This window comes from Brachyistius frenatus, unplaced genomic scaffold (assembly GCF_029030835.1).
Source record: "Brachyistius frenatus isolate BFR_SWC_R1_liver_20210118 unplaced genomic scaffold, ASM2903083v1 Contig_96, whole genome shotgun sequence".
NCBI classification, from domain to species: Eukaryota; Metazoa; Chordata; class Actinopteri; family Embiotocidae; genus Brachyistius; species Brachyistius frenatus.
This window is the reverse complement of record NW_027210695.1, coordinates 1439957-1458878: the sequence shown is the minus strand read 5'-3', so window position 1 is coordinate 1458878 and position 18922 is coordinate 1439957. Positions and strand designations below refer to the sequence as shown.

At 39.9% G+C, this 18922-nt stretch overlaps 1 protein-coding gene across 2 annotated transcripts in view; it reads right to left on the bottom strand.

Moving 5' to 3' along the window:
* Positions 1–18922, bottom strand: part of syt1a (synaptotagmin Ia) — a 154260-nt gene that overhangs the window by 103701 nt on the left and 31637 nt on the right. For both annotated transcript variants that reach the window (XM_069711007.1, XM_069711009.1), the window contains exon 2: positions 7403–7457. The gene's annotated coding sequence lies outside the window, so the exon portion shown is untranslated. The remainder of the gene's footprint in view (positions 1–7402; positions 7458–18922) is intronic.

Genomic DNA, 18922 nt, shown 5'->3' with positions numbered 1-18922 from the left:
GGCTTATCAGCACTTTCCCCCATCAGGTTTTCAAGTTATGTGTGCATTTTACAGGTCCCTTCTGGTTTAATTTGGCATTAAGAGGAAAATCATAACTTAATTATTTGTGATTTTCTACTATAAATACTTTACAACCATTATCATTTCATTTCAATAAAGCTTCGACTGTTGCTTGATATGATTTACCCCCACATTATTATCCAAAAATCAGAAAAAATTAACTAAAAAGCTCTCAGAGTGCACCACCAATTTGCAGATTCTTTCAGTTGAATGTCAGAAAATGATTAATCATTAATATGCATCAAACTACACATTCATGAGTGAATGTCCAAGGTTCATTTTGTTCAGCTAAGTGCAGTAGTTTATCAGAAAATAGCAGGAATGTTTAAAGGGTCCTTATCTCAAAATGTGAAAAAAACAATCCTTACAAAAAAGAAGAAGAGCAAAAAAAAAAAAAAAAAAAAGTTCCCTGGATCCCCTCCGAAAATCGAATCACTTGTTTCTTGGCTCACCACCTGACTGTCCACTAAACTTCACGAAAAATCTGTGCACACGTTTTTAAGATATTCTAGCATCCAAATGGGACCCAAAATATAACCACTCTGCTGGAAATAAGGCGCTTTATTTCGGCAGTGTGATTATCGTGATCTGAAGAGCAGATACACATCTCCTAAATTAAATCTTTCCTTCAAGTCCAAATGCGGTGGCAATAATAATAAGTTACTGTGTTTTAGAAAAAGCCATCTTATTTCCGTATGAAGTTTGGTCCCTGTGTGTTATATGGCAGCTGTGAAGCCAACTCTCGAGATACTTTGACCTTCCACACTGTTGCTCTTCTGTTCCTGTCTGGACACAAACTGAAAATGAGATTTGTTAGAGGTCGGTCTCCCAGAGTAATTTAACAAGTTGCACATGTCTCTGCACGCCGGAGGGCCAGACTCAATCTTCTCTTCAACATTACACTGCGTGTGAGCCTGAGACATCTTTCAGTAATCCCACTCGTCAACAAATCTTCTTTTAGAGTATTAATACATATATATATATATATTTTTTTTTTTAAGACAGTGCATGGAAATGATCCGTTATTAAATCATGTTTCATCTTCAAAAATTTCATAACTTTTAATTTAACTGAAATTAGAAAAAAATACTTCAGCTTGCTGATCAGCACTGCAGTTAATAGATTTATCATCCCATTTTCAGTTTTTCTTTTTTTTTTTTTTTTTTTATCCCAAAACTTGCTTCATGGCACGGACGGTAAACATTTGAAATTCATTCAGTTTTACTAGAGTGCAGCTCAGGTTTTTACGACTGAAGATGTGTGCAAATTTTCTGAGGAGTTAACAAACGAGTTTGACAGTCCCCCAAAGGGAACCGGAGGTGTCTTGGTCAGCTCAGCTCGTACAATATCAATGAGCCACACGCTCCACTCTGAAGGGAGAGAAGCGAGCAGGGTCGGTCCGTTGGATTTGTCATATCTCCTCCAGCCCATGGTGACCGCAATGTGTCTCAGACGCTTTGGCTCACAAAGGACAGATCGGCACCATGGAGCCGGGGGAATAGAGACACTGGGAAATGGCTTCCCTGTGGCCATTTTGAACATGCTAGACCATCTTCCCTCCCGTGTTGCTTATCCACGGGGACTTTTTTTCTCTCTCTCTCGCCATGTAAGGATCATGGATCTGCATTGACAGAGACCAACCACCCCATCTGATGGCTACTGGACACTATGTGGCAGCCTGAAGCACACGCCCGAGCCACAGAGGCACATAAACAGCATATTGTTGCAGGACACTACATGCACTGTATATAACCTCGTTTGCTTTGTATACGGCTGAATAAACAGTATGTAAAACTGCACTTTAAATACATTGAAGAAATAAGTACAGCTCTCTCTCTCTCTCCCTCTCTCTGTCTGTCTGTGACCTACTTTTAGCAACATTGCCACGTTATCTTAGTGTTTCTTAGAGTTTCATTTGGTGGATGTTTTGCATCCCGTGGTGTCGATTTTACTACTCCGTCTTTCAGCAAAAAGTATTTTCAGTTCCAACAATGAAGAAGTATTCGTTATTAACTGTTTTTTTTATAAACCGAGTTAAAAACAATGAATCGGTTACAAAAAAAAATACAGTTTTTCTTTTTGTCAGAAATTCCCAAGTCTGCTAGTGACATGAAACTGCATCTGCCTGGTGTCACCCAGCTATTATCAAATGGCAGGCTCAGATTTGAGTCAATGAACAAAGCAGGAAATGAAATAGCGGCACACAGAGAGATTAAAAAGGAGAACAAGGACTGCTGTCTGTCCCCTCTGACAAGGAAACATGGCTGAATACCATCCTTGACAGCAAAGGAGAATTTCATTTTGTGCCGGCAATGACAAGCTAAAAAAGTGAATGTGACTGATAGAGGCCTGGTGCACTCTGGGAATTATTAGCCTACATGCAAAGTCAGTAATAGTGAGAAATTATAATGAAAACCTCCTTTGACTCCATCTTCCTTGGACTCCAAAAACACCCTTATTTTTTTCTAACCTATTTGCACTTAGTTTTACTGAAGCTTGGCAATTTTAATAGGCAACTTATCTGTCAGCTTTGATTACATCTTTTGGTCTTTCTTTTACAAATAAGGTTAAACCTAATGGAGATTTCCCCAGTGATTAATATACTCTTTATCATCATCTTTACACCCGAGTTGATACCATGCGCATCAGTTTAATAAAGCAGGGTGTGGCACTCGCCATATTTCATCATAAAAGTAATTATGTCCACAATGGTGTTATTAAGGCTTTCATTTCAAGGAGCAATGATCACACATTGGGGCTAATGGTCTGCAGCCGTGCCAGCAGCTTGGTGGGGCTGTTTCTATATGCACAGGGCTGCTGGTAAAATCCTAACATTATCACGCCAACATGATCTCAATTACAAGCTGATATTTAGCAGACATGATATTTAACAAATTCACAGTGTTAGTTTTGCATGTTAATATGCTAACTAGAAGTTGAAAATAGGTTTTGCAGGTTTTTCATCCTATTGGACAAATGATATATTGACTTTGACCTATGATAATGGCATGAAAAGTTAAGCAATAGTCCCAATATGGGGACAACATTTTGTTTTTATCTGTGTCTGCACTAAAATGATGTCCATAGTCGCCATTCAGAGCCATACCATGTGTGGTAAAAATTATTATCTTTATTCAGCACCTACATCTTTGAAAACTCGCATCAGAGAGAGATTTAGTGAATTAGGATAAACTGTGTGCTGACGGTTACATAATGTATCTAATTATCTGAATAATAGTGCACTGAAACAGTCAAATTCACTGGTAATATATAACTATCAAAAAATCTACAAATGGAACAATTTCTATTTAACGTCAAGCGTCTTTTTCTGCATTATGTTCTGTAAAAGAACGTTTTTATACCGGCTAACATGCACGCTGACACCGATATATCTCCGATAGGCCAATATTCAGAAGTGACACATTGTAATAAATTAAGACTTAAACAACTCTCACAGTTTCAAAAATCCAGTACAGACAGAGACACGGTCCAACAGAAATGTGGTCCTTGTTGTTTCTTCAAAGAGCAAACTGTAACGTGTAAACTGCTTCATTCCTGCATTTCGCTAAAGAGTTACTCGTCTCGGTGTCTGCAGCTCACTCACGCTCTCAGAGGGAGACCTGACTAAGAAGAAGCTTAAAGGTTGAATGAAACGGTTGTCAATCCCCATGAGCTGAAACTGAGGCGAGACATCCACTAACAGATTCAGGCACTCTAAGCATTAGCTGTACAGCTGTAACTTTAAGACTCAAAAGAAAGGGATCAACGTATGACAACCAGGAGTCAATGGAAAACAGCACGATGGAAAAGCTGGGTGCATCAACAGCCTGGAAACAATCAAAGCAAAAGCACAACCAACAATTACACAATTTTCCATGTCACCTTTCTATGGTTTAGGTGAGTCCAGTGCCTCTCCAAAGTGCTTCTGCAATTTTTGTTAAAACACCACTTTTAGCAATTAAATAAGGGTACGAACACTGCAGCAACCACTTATTATTTTTTATGGGAGGGAGAATTTGTTTTTTCTGGTAATGTGAATTTCAAAATTCAACTTTCTCTGCACACTGAAAATGCCAGGAGGTTACTCAGCCGTCCGGGTCAAACTCACTGAAACACTCGCAAATTAACAGACGCTAACTAAAAGCTGCTGCCAAAATACTGGCAAATTACTAACAAGTAAATAAGGTTGTTTTTAAAAAAAAAAAACATCTGAAAAGGAATGTTTACTACAAGAGAAGGAACAATGAATCACAATGTAAAACAAATAAATTTTGGATAATTTGGTCAAAATATTTCTGGTCTTTTTGTTGTTATTGTTGTACAGAAGGAAGTTCTTTCAGGGGATTATCAGTGGACATGAAGTAAGTTTAAAGAAGGAATAAATTGGTCGAGGATTTTTTTTTACTTTCTCTCAAGCAAAATGTGGGGCCACGGTACACTCGGATTTTTAACCCAATCATATGGCATGAGGGATGATTAATAAGCTTTCTAATGGGAGGAGGCTGAAACCTCTGGATGCGAGATCAGGTACGAGGCGTGAACAACTGTGAACACTGGCGAGTGAGGTGGGAAGTGTAGAGTCCATCAATCACCGGTGACAGCTGGGACAGACGCACACACCATCATCATCATCATCATCAGGACAGGAGTGGGTGCTCCACTTCGTCAAATCACAGCGCTAATTAGTAATATCTGCTAATTTATGTGTCTGACCAGAAACCAAGCAAAACTTATCCGGCTATTACTCATGTACAAAGACAGGAAAGAGAGTTATTATTTTTAATTTGTCCTCATCAGTCAAAATATACAACATTATAGCACTTTGATCTGTTGGGAAGTCTCCTAATTTATACCTGGTATGTCCTGGCAACAAAAAAAACCTAGCGGATGTTTTGACGTCGGATTGAGGAAATGGCTGGAACAAACTGAGCTCGGCAGCTCACTGCAGTTTAAAATGTGACTAAGAGAATTAAGGGCGGCTGTGGCGCTGATGGTGAAGCAGGCTGCCCATTAATTGTAAGGTCTGCCGTGTCCACACGCCGAGTGTCCCAGACCCCAAGTCACTGGGAGGCGAGCACCTTGCATGGCAGCTCTCACCAATGTGAACTGAGAGTGAGTGAATAATAGGCAACAAATGGAAAGCACTTTGTAGACATAAAGTAAAAAAAAAAAAACCTGGAGAAACAAAACCAAATAAGAAAAGCTGCATATGGTTACTTGCTTTTTGCCAACAGAGCTTAGCATAAAGTATAAACTAAAGACATGAGGTTATATCAACTATATTTATATATTTACAAATTATCACAGGACGTGAGCTTTGACCAAACCTCTTGAGCAGCTGCAAGCTGATGTCCTAGCGAAAGGTTGGAAACAAGAGAAAAGATAGACTGAAGTCGAATAAGAAAGCTACAAGTACAGACAAATACTAAAACTATTCATCCAATGATTTAGCCATCTGTTTCAAATCCATTATCCAGGTCCATGTTGCGCTGGCAACAGGTATGACATGACAAGACCAGGAAGCTTGATAACAAGACAACAATCAAAACATGCAGGCCCCATGGAGTTCTCATTTTCATGTCACATACTGTGGAGGGAAGTCTCTGCTTCTGCAGGGTAAACACTGCGGTTGATGCTGTGAGCCGAACTGGGCTCCATGATTACAGAACCAGCCAGATGCGGTTCTACGAGGTTCCCTCCCTGACCTGATAACCCAGGTGGGTTTGCTCTGGTCCCAAAGATGTGAGTCAATAACAGTCATACCTGTAGCTCTCAGTCTGACCCCTTACTGTCCCTCGGACCGCTGTGCACCGGGTGCTCCTGCTGGAGCTCCTGATGTCACAGTACTGTTAGATAGAGGAAAGCAAAAAGTATAGAAAGCAACTGACAATAAGAACTGTATGGGCCAAAATGCTACTGTATGTCCGTGATCTTAGACTATACGAAAGTGGACGTAGCTTCCGGGTCTGAAAAATGAGGCCGAAGCAGAAGTGCCTTAAGCTGCAATACCACCAAGTGCCACTAGAGGTTGGCTCCAAAAAGCTTCCGGCTCCATTGACTCCCATTGAAATTCACTAATAAAATTCGGTGTCAATGAAGATTTTCAATGAGTTGTTTTGGTTTTGTTAACTTAAGTCACTCCTTCTTATCAGTTTTCTGATGGTCCATTGGAAAATAATCCCGTAAACTTCAAAAAGCCATGTTTTTATTTTTTTTTGACGGATGAGGGCGGGGGGGTCTGTTTGATTGACAGGCCTGTGGTGCAGTCGGGTTACAGCTATCGGGGGGCGGGACATAGTATCGCCAGGTTTCCAATCAGATCGAGTCAGATCCCCCGCTTGCTCATACACCAATGGGTGGCGTCCCTGTTGGTTGCAGCTTGGTCCATACTGAATTATGACTTCATTATTCTGATTTAGCGAGTCAGCCTGTGCATGCATCTCTATTTGTTGCATACTGTATAGAGTACAAACCCGCAAAAGTGTAATTTTATCCAAATCATCACTGCCATACCTTCATTTCATTGTATCTCAAAAACTAAGCCCAAATCATTATTTATGATTTTTAACAGTGAAAAATGACATGCAAATATGTACATATTTCCTTGTCAGTACACCATGTTTGAAAGGGATCAAATCACATTTAATTTTGATTGAATTATAATGCTTCTCTGTATAACAGGATTTCACAGTGGGTATTTAAACAAAATCTAGGAACAAATCCCTTCACAACATTTGTATTTGTTAGTCATGGCAGGGTTTAATTACCTTTGGTTAGTTTTATAAGATTTCAACCCCCAAAGCAGTTCTAGAAGAAAAATATTGTCAGAAACATTTAAATAAAAGCCCAGCCAACTAAATAAATAATAAACACAAATAAGGACTATTCATGTATAAAAAAAAAAAAAAAGGCCAGTGCGTCTCGTCCCTCTGACTGAACGGCCACTCCAGCCCTTTCTGATCACAGCTGACTTCACTCCATTGAATTAACACGCAGCTTTCTGGGCTACAGGCTCAGGGGCCATGTTGGAGCTTCAGTGGTGAATATTAGATTGCACGCCTCCAGATCTCATTAAAGAAAGCAACAGGACAATGTCTGCATCTCAAATGAGGCCCGAGGCCATCAAGCATCCTGCCTCCCAGTTGGATTTACTGATGTGATTGATTTTGTGCATCGGACAATAACAGGGGTTAAGATGTCATTTTTTAGTAAATGCAATTAGGCTATTTTTTTTATACAAATTATTAAATTGGAATTTGGGATTGTATACCGTGCGGTAAATGGTCTATATTATGCTGTCCATTACATACATAGGTCATATAATAGATGTAGTGACACTTACATTATCTTCAGTCGGAGGTGTTTCTCGCAGTCTCCCTTTTCCAAACAGCAGTTCACTAAAAAAGAAACATCACAGCATCATTATCAATAACATAAAAACAGAAGAAACGGGGTAAAGAAAACATAATAGAACACTCGAGTGGCTCAAGCAGTATATTTCTACCACCGTGCTTATTGCAAAGTAATGAAATGTGTCAAATTAGTTCGTGAAGACACAAATGAACGAAAATATAATTAGTGTGTCACTGTAGGTTTTTTAACTAAGATGTCCAGTATTAGCCACAGTGCCTAAAGGCAGAGGTTTTACAGTAGTTAACCACATTAATTAATACAGTTCAATAAAATGTCCACCATTAAGTGAAAAGAAGTCGACTGACAGGTGGTATGAAAAGAAAGTACAGTAGAAGGTAATTCACTGTAATTAAACTGCATGCTTTCAAATCCATCAAAAAAAAAGTTTTTACTCTTGATTATGTATACAGAAAATCACCTGAACTCACATTTACTGATGCTTTTTCACACGTTTGAATTATCGTCAGACATTATAACAGGTGTCCATGATTTGACAATGAATATATAACAAATGTAGCTCGTACTTGGAGAAGATAAGGCCAGATGTCTTCCAGAATACACTGCTTTTAAATGACTGTTACCTTGCTGCTGCTTTAATCACACAGTATTTTGCATAAATGGAAATAATGATCATAATTTGTCGTTACAATTTTCATTTTAGCCAACAGAACCTCATGGAAATATGAAGCACTGGTTTCATCCTAAACTTGAACCTCTATCCTAAAATGTTAATACGTCTTACAATAATTGGTGACAGACATTGGTGGCCTCATTCGCAAGAGGCAGATGGCACACCATGTCGCAGTTATGCATAAACAACATATGTTGGGACCTTTTAATAGGTTCAAAGGACAAACAACCGATATGAATCAGAAGAAAGAGATGATAACTATTTACACCTCTCCCGACAGTTCTCACAGATGACAGTCCGACTACACTTCGCTGGAACTTTAACAGTTTGAGCCGGTGATTGAATGAGATGTTTGTGCAACAGCTGTCTGCAGTTAACCCAGCTGAACACGTCCATGCAAAACCAACACTGCAAGTTAAACAAGATGGGGAAACTCAGGATGGTGGAAGTATTTGAATTTGTTCCATCACCACTTGGTTCGAGGAGGTGACATGGCCAAAGCTGTATACTGGCTGCATAGTGTTTCTTAATTGTGTCTTGCAGGGCAGCTGCTGTTAGAGAAATGTGAGCAGTGCCCTCTTTTTTTATTTTGATGGGACAAAACTATACAATTTTAACTGGGGGGGGGGGGGCAATATACCATGTCCCAGGGTGTAAGACCTGAATTCCATTAATAGGACTGATAATGTAATAAAACAACATTCAGGTTTAAGTAAAAAAAAAAAAAAAGAAGAATCATGCTCATCTATTTTCCAAAATAAAACAATTTTCTTGCCAAAATGTGGATGAAAGCAACATTTTCCGATACATCCCTTTTTCTCTGGATCGAAACTCCCAGATGGAAAGAGAAAGAGAGCAGTGGGAGATTTATCCATTGATTGGTAAAGGCAGCAAACGAGTATCAAAACTGGACGCCAATCTTCGAAAAGATATAAAGAAGCGCTAATTAGCGGCTGATATTTACCAGCGGACAGCAGGGGGGCTTTGAAAGCCAGTTCGGCGCTTTTACTGAAAAGGTGTTTCATGAATGTGCAACGGTCACGTGGGATTGAAAAGCAAACACCTCACTGCTACCCACTGGGATACGTGGTCCTAAAATAGACTTGAGAAGCCTGGGGACACCAGTAGGGATCACTGGCAGTCATTGACACCCAATAAGCCAGGTGAAGAGGGCCTGAGGACATGTCTGTTTTGACATTGAAGGGGTCAAGAGGAGACCTGAGAGTCATGCAGCTAAATGTTACTGCAGAATGCTTGAAAATATCATGTCAGTGCATTCAAAAACAAACTCAACCATAACTGTGTTTATCACCTTTGACATTTCCGTTGTTTGTACACATTATTATTCAAAAGAAAGAACACAATGAATTTAATTGTGAGGAAGTAAAATGTAGTTTTAGAAGCATCACAGAAGATTTAACAGTTAAAATATAATTTTTGAGCGGTTGTTTAATTATCTAGAAGTTATAATTCAAAAAAAAAACTATCAGCTGTGTTTTTAACACATATGCAGTGAAGTGAATTGGGCATGAATGGCTTGTTCAGCTTTAATTTAGCAAAAAAGGAAAAAATTCCCCCCAAAAAACTTCTCATCTGTGTGTTTCACAGCTTTCACAGCTGTTGCACCATCCTAAATTACTCATATGTTCAAAGCAGCCATCTCATGCTGTCCTGCCTTCAACATCCTCAGCAAACATTCATCCTGGGAGCCGGCTAAAGGTGAGCTCAAACATTATTTTCCCGGCGGCGTCACTGCTCGTCTGCGGCCCAAAGCTGTCAACAACAGCAGAGTGACCGAGCCACACGTAGAAAGTGGAAATGTCTTTTCATCTTTCATGTTTCATACACATACAGTCTGAAGCACACTGGGGTATGAAGAGTGTGGGAGCCAACTGAGACAACATGCATGTTTGTTAAATGATTCATGTTCCTGTCACGTTCAGTAAACAGTATATTATTAGAACTGGAGTCTGACCAATAATGACATTTTCAGGTCAATCCCAGTATCAAGAAGGGCTCAAATTTATAGGATTATAGTTGAAAGACAAACTCATCAGTGCTCTCTGCTGGACAGTCTACATTTACTACTATTTTTTATACAGTAGATTCAGAAAGTATTGAGACACCTTCACTTTTTGCACACTTTATTGCGTTAATGTTAAATGGCTACACTCATACACTTGCCTCTCAATCTGTACTCAATAACCCAATATGATCAAGCAAAAACATGCCTTTCGAAATGTTTGCAAATTTATACAAATTAAAATGGAAATCTCTCATTCATGAAATAATTAATCTCACCCCTTGGCAGCAAGCACAGCTTCGAGTCTTCTTGAGTAAGCTTAGCACACCTTGATTTGGGCTGCTTACCTCATTCCTCCCGGTAGACTCTCTCATGCTCTGTCAGATTGAATGGGAAGCATCTGTCACCTGCCAATCTTCTGGTCTCGCCACAGATTTCATGTGGGGTTTAAATCTGGGGTTTGGCTGGACCACTGAGACATGCTTCAAAGCTGCTCCTTGCTCCGAATCGTTGTGATGAAAGGTGACCCCGATCAAACATCGTATTCACTCTGGAGAACTCTGGTTCTTTCTTCAAGGACCTCTCTGACTGAATTCATCCTTAATTCTCTCCGTTCTGATTCGTCTCTCTGTCCTTGCTGCTCCACATTCATTGCATGATACTACCACCACCACGCTTCTCTATAGGACTGGTATCTCTGCAGAGGACCACTGGAGCTCCATGGAGGAAGTTTGTTGGTTCCAAACTTCTTCTATGTCTGGTCCATTCAATTTGAAACAGGTGGACTGTAATCAAGTTCTACACACATCTCATGGATAATTAAAGCTAACGGGATGCATCTGACTCCAATTTGTGGTGCCACAACAAAAGGCCTGAATCCTTTTGTAAATACAGGCTCTTAGTTTTTTTTATATATATATATTGAATAAATGTGCACACATTTAAAAAACTACTTTTGTCATAACGGGTTGAATGTGGATAGAAAGTGTAAAACATCAAGGGGTCTGAATACTTTCTGGAGTCATGGTATTGGTAGTGACCTAAAACTGCCAAACAATATCGGCCATATCAACATGTCAGTTGGGGTCTGGTTTATAGTACATTTTATTAATATCATAAGATTAGATTTGCTTATTATCATACAAGTCTTTTTTATTTCATACTTTAATAACACCTGTATTAGTTGGCTAAAGTACACTTAATTGGGCATTTAGTCATTTTAATCAGTGTCCCGCACATTTTGCATGATTAAATTACATTTAGCTGACGCTTTTATCCAAAGCAACTTACAACACACCGATGGTACACCATCGGGAGCAATTTTAGGGTTCAGTGTCAAGGACACTTAGGCATGTGGACAGGAGGAACTGGGGAGTGAACCACACAACCTTCTGATTAGTGTGCAACCCACTCTACCAACTGAGCTACAGCCTCCATGATCTCTGTATACCAAGTGCGTCTCAGGCTCCAATATCTGCAGCTGAGATTAACAACTGACCATCCCGCTGTCCATTTATCTCCCTCCTTTGAGTAACACATTACATTTTCTCCAGTGCAGCACTGCAGACCACTGCAGTATTCACACAAGAAGGACAGTCTTATGAAAAACACAAACAATATTACAGCTCATATTGGTGTTCAGATCTCGACATCTATTTAATAAGAAGTCGGTTGGGACCAATGTTTAAGGAACAATGGCAGCTTCTTTGTTAAGCGGCAGGGACACAGAGCCAATATCCTGTATGGATATTACTCCTGAGGAGGAAGCTTTCATCATTCGCTTATGTCAACCTCTCCGCGCAGTTCGAAGGCTGGATGAAGCCGTTTCCATAGTTTTCCTGAGGCTGGTTGCTTCCTTCCCACCAGACAGGCAGCCTTAACAACAGCCAGATTTGAGGCCCACTTGAATTTGGCTCAAAGAATTTGGCAGAAGTAAAGCAATGAGGCTGTTAGCAAACAGCCAAAAGATGAATACATCTCTCGCCTGCCAAACCTTTTGCACAGGGGCATTTGTATTTTGGTGGGATGTAATGAGACTGCCATATGACACTGTCTGGTGCACCCCTGATATTCTAGCTGTTTACATAGTGATGGCTTGTTTTGTATTTAGAGTGACATCTGAAGTTTACACCTCTTCTCTCCTCTCCTCTCCGGAAAGACAAACCTTGCACACTGGGACATTTTGCTCCTAGTGATGTAGCAGAGAGAGGTAAAAAAAAAAAGAGCCATAATGTACTTGCAATGTGCACACAGGAAGGAATCTTACAATGCTGCTTTCAATGGGGTTGTATTTACCGTGTACACAAGAAGAGTCAATATCAATGGCCCCCTCATGTGGTTGTAATTTTCTACACGCCTCTAGTTCACTAGTTGTGTTGTGTTTACTGACGTTTACGGAAATGGCGGAAACCATGGACGTTCACCTTTCATTGGATATTAAGCTAATATTTTGTAATTTTAGTCATGTAGAATAACTTGGTAGGTCTGAGGACAATGTTGATTTTCCTAACGACCTCATCTTTTTCCTCTGTGCCTTTGCATTTCCTACATTACGTTAGCTTGCTAAATTATGAGTCTCTGCCTCTTCCAGACGCCGTCGGCTAGCAATGGTACTTTTACGACTACTACGAAGCATGCTGTGCACACGACTTCCCCATGTTGTAACCACGAGCTCATGAGTTCCATTTGAATGCAGCAGAAGCTCCAGCAAGCATATTAACAGTGTTAATAATAAAAGCTGTGACTTTAGTGAAAAATGTTGTATAGGTTGACTCTGGTGAGGAAAACGTGCTGAAACACACTGGTCTAGAAACGAAGTTCTTCTCAATACTACAAGATGATACTTCATTTTAATCATAAAATTACCCAGATTTCTTAACAATGTATTGCTGGACTGGAATACTTCCTATTAAACTACCTAAAAAAAAAAAAAAGTGTCTACTTCAAGTACCGTTTGTTGCAACGACAAACTGAAAAGCCCTCAGAGCAACAAAAGATAGAAACATCTGTAGATGTAACCTAAAGAAACACAAACAAGGAAAATCTAAAACATGTTAAGACACCTTGCAGAAAGGTAGACTTTGATGCCTTTGACCTGATGCGCAGGCCATCTAAAGGCAAAATATAATTCAAACTTTAACAAAGAGAGGTCCAATCAGCACAGACAGACAAGATTTGTATGTCCTTCACAGGAAACATGAATATTATTGTTCAATCAGGAGACCCAGGAAGTTACCTGGTGTTAATGAATAGAAACAAAGTGGCGATGATTAATGCGTCATGCAGGCTCCTGATGAAATATTTATAGATTTGGGCTGAAAACAGATAACTTCAGCATCTCTGAATAAGTAGAGAAGGTCATTGCCATTAGATGCAACTGGTGACATTTCTATGGATTTTCATAAATAACCATTTATCAAAGTATATAATTATTAAAGTTGTATATCTGGGCAATGATTTTTTTTTCACTATAACGTTCAAGCTCTATCTCTTTTGACCACTAACAGCGAGATCATACAAGTATGGCCAAAATAAACTCATTCCCGCACATCAACGGTACTCTGCCTCTGAGGCCGGAAGAATAATTAAATGTTTTGTTTGCTTTGTGTTGTTTTTTTGGGGGGGTTTTTGTGCAAAGGATAAAGGATAGGTCTCTGCTGTATGATCTGGTGTTCCAGTCTGGCCAGGCCTGTCAGTCAACATTTCTCTCTCTTGACATCAAAACATTAGATAATCACGCCGCTACAGATGCTGAAGAGGGGGGGGGGGGGAGAGAAATAGCCGGGTACGCTGCACCTACTAATTATGCAGCCTTCAATGCCTCTCTGTCATCAGACTAAATTGCATGACATTTAACAATAAATTGCATTTTTCACCATTTACTTAGCTGAATGTACAAGAGTACCAATCAAAAGTGAAAGCATACAAACGGAAATTGAATATGTGATATAGGAATATAGGAAACAGGCGTATCCAGTGTGGCGCCTCCATGGCTTTGTTCTGGCTTTCTAAAAGGAGAACATGAACTGATGAAACAGGACTTTGATAACAGAGATAAGTTAAGCACATGTTTACTCCCCAAACCTCTACGGGCTTTGCTCGTGCTCAGCTCTAAGTGTAGGTGGAGGACAGTCAGTAAGCAAGTAGGCAAATTACATCTGACCCACTGCGACTGGTCAAAGTGGCCAGATTTACTTAGCAGCGCTGGAGTACCTATTTTATAGATGCTTCCCAGCAAATAGCTGTTACCTTGGAGCCACAGACAGCCTCGTCATGAACATTACTACAACCTGACTGAACGGAGCAAATGAGAGCACTCAAAATTTACTAAATGAAGTAAACGCCTGAGTAAACAAAATTAAATGGGTTTTTTTCTTCCATAAATGAAAAGCTGTTTGGGTCTGGTTGAGTGCCACAAAGAACTTCAATAATCGTCTGGGTAGAGTAGGATGCCCTTGAAGCTGGCACTCAAATCAGACGGCATAATAACATTCAGATGGTCTCCCTGCATGATGATGACACAGCATTCACGAGCCGTGCCTCTTCTGTGCTTTAACCTTGAATGATAAAGCCTTTACCCTCTGCATTTACATAGTTAGCTCCATCGCAGGTTTTTCTATTTAACATCTCCAGGAAAAGGAAAAAATAAACAACACTATTCACCTGAGACACCCGACTCCCTCCTAATGCCGGAGCTGAAAGGTGTGCAGACTTTGCATAACTTGAAGCTTCGCATGTATTATTGGAGGAGACAACCATGACCATGCGTGGCACTCTGCCGGTCCTCACTGGTCACCTCTCTGGTCAGGATGATCCGGTTTGAGCCAAACATCCATCAAACACTTTCTCATTTGGAAAAGAGCATCGTAAGTCTCAGCCAGATCGCGTAAGCTGTTTAAGGCAATGTTCTTAGGATTAAAACTAGATGCATGACCCACTATGAGACACAATCTGTCTTTGTATAAGTGATACATGACTGTATCCTTCTGGGCTACAAGACAGCAAGCTAAACCCGTCCGCCGATGGGCTGCCTTTTGGGTTCACAGATGAGCCAATCTAGAAAGTGAATCAGATACTCCTTTGAGCCTCCCCCCCCCAGCCTCCCCTCCCAACACACACACACCCACACCCACACACACAGTCACCCCACCCCCCCGCCCCCCTCCTCAACCTGCTTACAGTTGATCAGGACTCAATCCTCTCATGTAACCCAATCAGCACTCAGAGAGTTTGCACTCCGGATAATACTGCAATCAAATTGCATTATTTGGCTTCTACAGGTGCAAAGCAAATGTGGATTATTTGCCATTGATGCTAATTTGAGTCACATTTGGCTCATTCGCCTCGACAGATCTCTGCGGAAATCATTACGCCGTGATGAGAGGGTTTTCTTCATAGTTTAACGTTCGGTAATGGGTTGTTACAGGCTATAATTTCAGTGATAACAATTCTGTGAAGGACTTCACTGCCACATTGTATTATGAATTTCTAAACGTATACAGCCAACTACTCTGTCCAGCACTCAGGTTATAATCACCTGGTTTGATGCACAGTTATTACAGAAAAAAAACTTCACATCATATCATATTCACATCAGTTATGGTGTCAGTTCTTGTTATCATGGCAGACAGAGAGACATACCGTGAAATATTGTGAATATATATCATCATTCTACCCGTAGGTTACATAGAAATTGTCGGCTTTATGTCTGGTATGATCTGTCCCCATCATCCGTGTTACTGCATCACAGACATGGCATTAGGGCTTAAAGATGGTGGCTAATTAACAATGCATCGTAATTAAATGTTGGCAGAAGAGGCTAACCTTTCTGATGTTAATGTGAACATGTGCATTGTTGCTGCGTGCAGATGGCACATGAATAGCAAGTTGAGAGGAAAAGAGAAGGATCTCGCTGAGCACGAGTCTTTTTGCCAACACTGACTTTACCAGCCCTGTTTTAACGGTTGCTAGGAAACACTCATTAGTGTGCTCCGGTGATGGAGTCAAAGAGAGAGACGGGATGTATGAACCCAAAGTTAGACTTCTGCTCAGAGGCAGTTATATCTCTTTAGGGACAGTTTAGGGATGAATGCTAACACCTGAAGTAAAGCTCTAACGAACCCAAGCGTACACAGAACTAAAGATTTTTAATGCACCAGTCATAATGATGCAATAATATAATAATATATGCATGATAAACACTTTTTTTTTTTTTTTTTTACTTTAGGTACATTTTGTTTCTAATACATTTACTTTGGTAGAAAACTTGGAATGTGGTAATTTTACTGAAGTAAATGATCGCAGAATTTCTTCCTACATCCTTATAACACAACGACACAACAGGTCGAGTTCCACGTACGACATATATGAGCATTTTAAGCGCCCTCTATAGGACCAACACGTCCTAACACCTAAACAACACAATAGGTCATTTAAACAGAGGTCGCAATAAACATAAATACACAGTAGGTGGTCGACCTGTGTTTTCTTTCTCGGTGTGAGGACTGGCTGCTTTTCCCACCACTGCTTATACTTAAGTAACTACTGACTTATTATACATATTATACTTAATTCAACTTAATTACCGAGTCATTTCTACAATTTCCCATTCTTACGTTCAACAATGCACTGATACCAGGCTTTAACTTGTTTCTCGAATTACTTGGTATAACTTGGAAGAAGCAAAGAGCTAAAGTGGATTTTTTTTTTTTTTTTTTGCAGTCAATAAAAAGCTAAAGTCGTGGCTCTGGCTTTAACCTCGCCATGTCTTTTCGCTGTATTGTATTCTGGTCTATTTGTGGTTGGAGGAGGAAGTGGTATGTCTGCCTGACATTTTTCTTTTATGTTGCTGAATATCAGAGAACATTCCAAGGGATTTAAAACGAAGCCTTTGTTCACTCACTACCAAGATGTAAAGTTATACAGCTGACGTTTCAGATTGCTTTAACATTTTCTTGCTCTCAGACTCCATTACAGCTGATGAAAATGTCTTGATATGATGCGACAGGGGCAATCCTCAAACGATAGAAGATCCAAAAAAACATCCCACAAAATGGACCCCTGCAGGGTCAATAAGAAATAAAGTCATGATTCTGAGAGAGCATCTTCCTCTATAACTGTTATTGGTCAACTTGTGTTTTTGCATTCAGATAACAACTAACAGCGTTATACGCTATCACAGCCATTTCATTACTGACAAATGGAAATGGCCAACTGTTAGCCTGCCATAAGTACAAGTCACCATGACCGGAAATACACACACACACACACACTAGACCTTATTTAAATACTCTGCACTTACAGTGATGCTTAGTTAATCTTTCCATTTGAGACTGAAAGGGTGAAAAATAACCAATACTCTTTGAAGGGTATGTGTGCTCTTGTTACCGTGGCTGCATACTGTATATTTTATCTCATACACATACATCATATCCAGAACCAGCTCATTAGTTTCAAACTGAGTGGTGGATATTCTGCATTTAAAGAGAGAAGAGAAAATCCAATTTTGCGCTTATCCTACTCGCCAATTCTTTCTTTTGGGAATCTTTGAGGTGGCCCGTCTAATGAGCTCCCATGAAATTTGGTTTTCACACCAGACAATGTACCTTCATTGTGTCAGGGCCAATATTTATTCCTTCTCTCCCCTCCATCTTTGGTGCACGAACATGCTCGCACACACGGTTAAAAGCATTTTGAAATTGAAGAATTGAAATGAAACTGGAAGGAAAATGGTTGTTTAGGTGAAACAACTTATGAGTAAAATTCACTCTTACAGGAAGGATAGTTTCTGATAGCATAGTCTATTTAAATGTATTTCTTACATGCCATGTGTACACGAGTTGTTGCCGTAACTAATCATCCCCTCCATACTGATATAAGCTTTTTATTGGCAAAACTATCCCGTCGCTATAACTATACCAAACTCAAATCATCTTGCGGCAGTACGCCAAAAATCATGCAACTTCTTTCCTCTCTAGAGCTGATTAACCGACCAGTTGACAGAGCCAAACAGACTTTCATACTAAAAAAGAAACATGTTTTCCGACCCTCAAACTAAAAGGCTCTTGTCACCGAGGTCGATGTCTGCGGCCCTGAGTGCCCTACACGCTTATTTTCGGCCCGCTGTCAGTATTTAAATAGACAAACAAAGGTCCTCTTGTACGTCAGGGCATCGGGGCACAAACACGCACCGACACACCCACATGCACACACAAACTGCATCATCTAAGCAGCCGCATAGATTAGACTGTTTTAATCAAGTTTGTTTGATGAGAGCATGGTTGGACTGGGACGTGCAGCTGGCAGCAAAGGACAGAAGAATTGAATTAGTCCCGATGTAGACAATACAGTAAGGCTCTGCAGAGATTTGTTCCTGAGCGTGAGCACTGACCATTCCCAGTAGTATGAAGAAAAAAACAAACATCATAACCGTTGCAGATGAGGATTAAAATAACCATTGTGGGCAGCATATGGCTAAAGCTAATCGTTTTTGTATTCACCAAATGATCCACAGATTTTTTTTTTTGTAAAGAGCAGTTGCCCATGTCCACACACTCCTAAAATTAGTTTGTAACAAGACAGTTTTTAATCACTGAGGCTGCTTTAAATGTGAATTCATTAACTACTATATATCAATAATTTGGTCTTTAAGAACTCATTAATGGTTGTACTGCAGATCTTATTTGTAAAATCCAGTTTTGACCGATAATTTTGTTTCTTTTATTTGTAAAGCCGCTTCATTTTATTAACACTTTAAAAAAAAAAAAATCCTAGAGAAAGCACACCCTGCAAAAGAA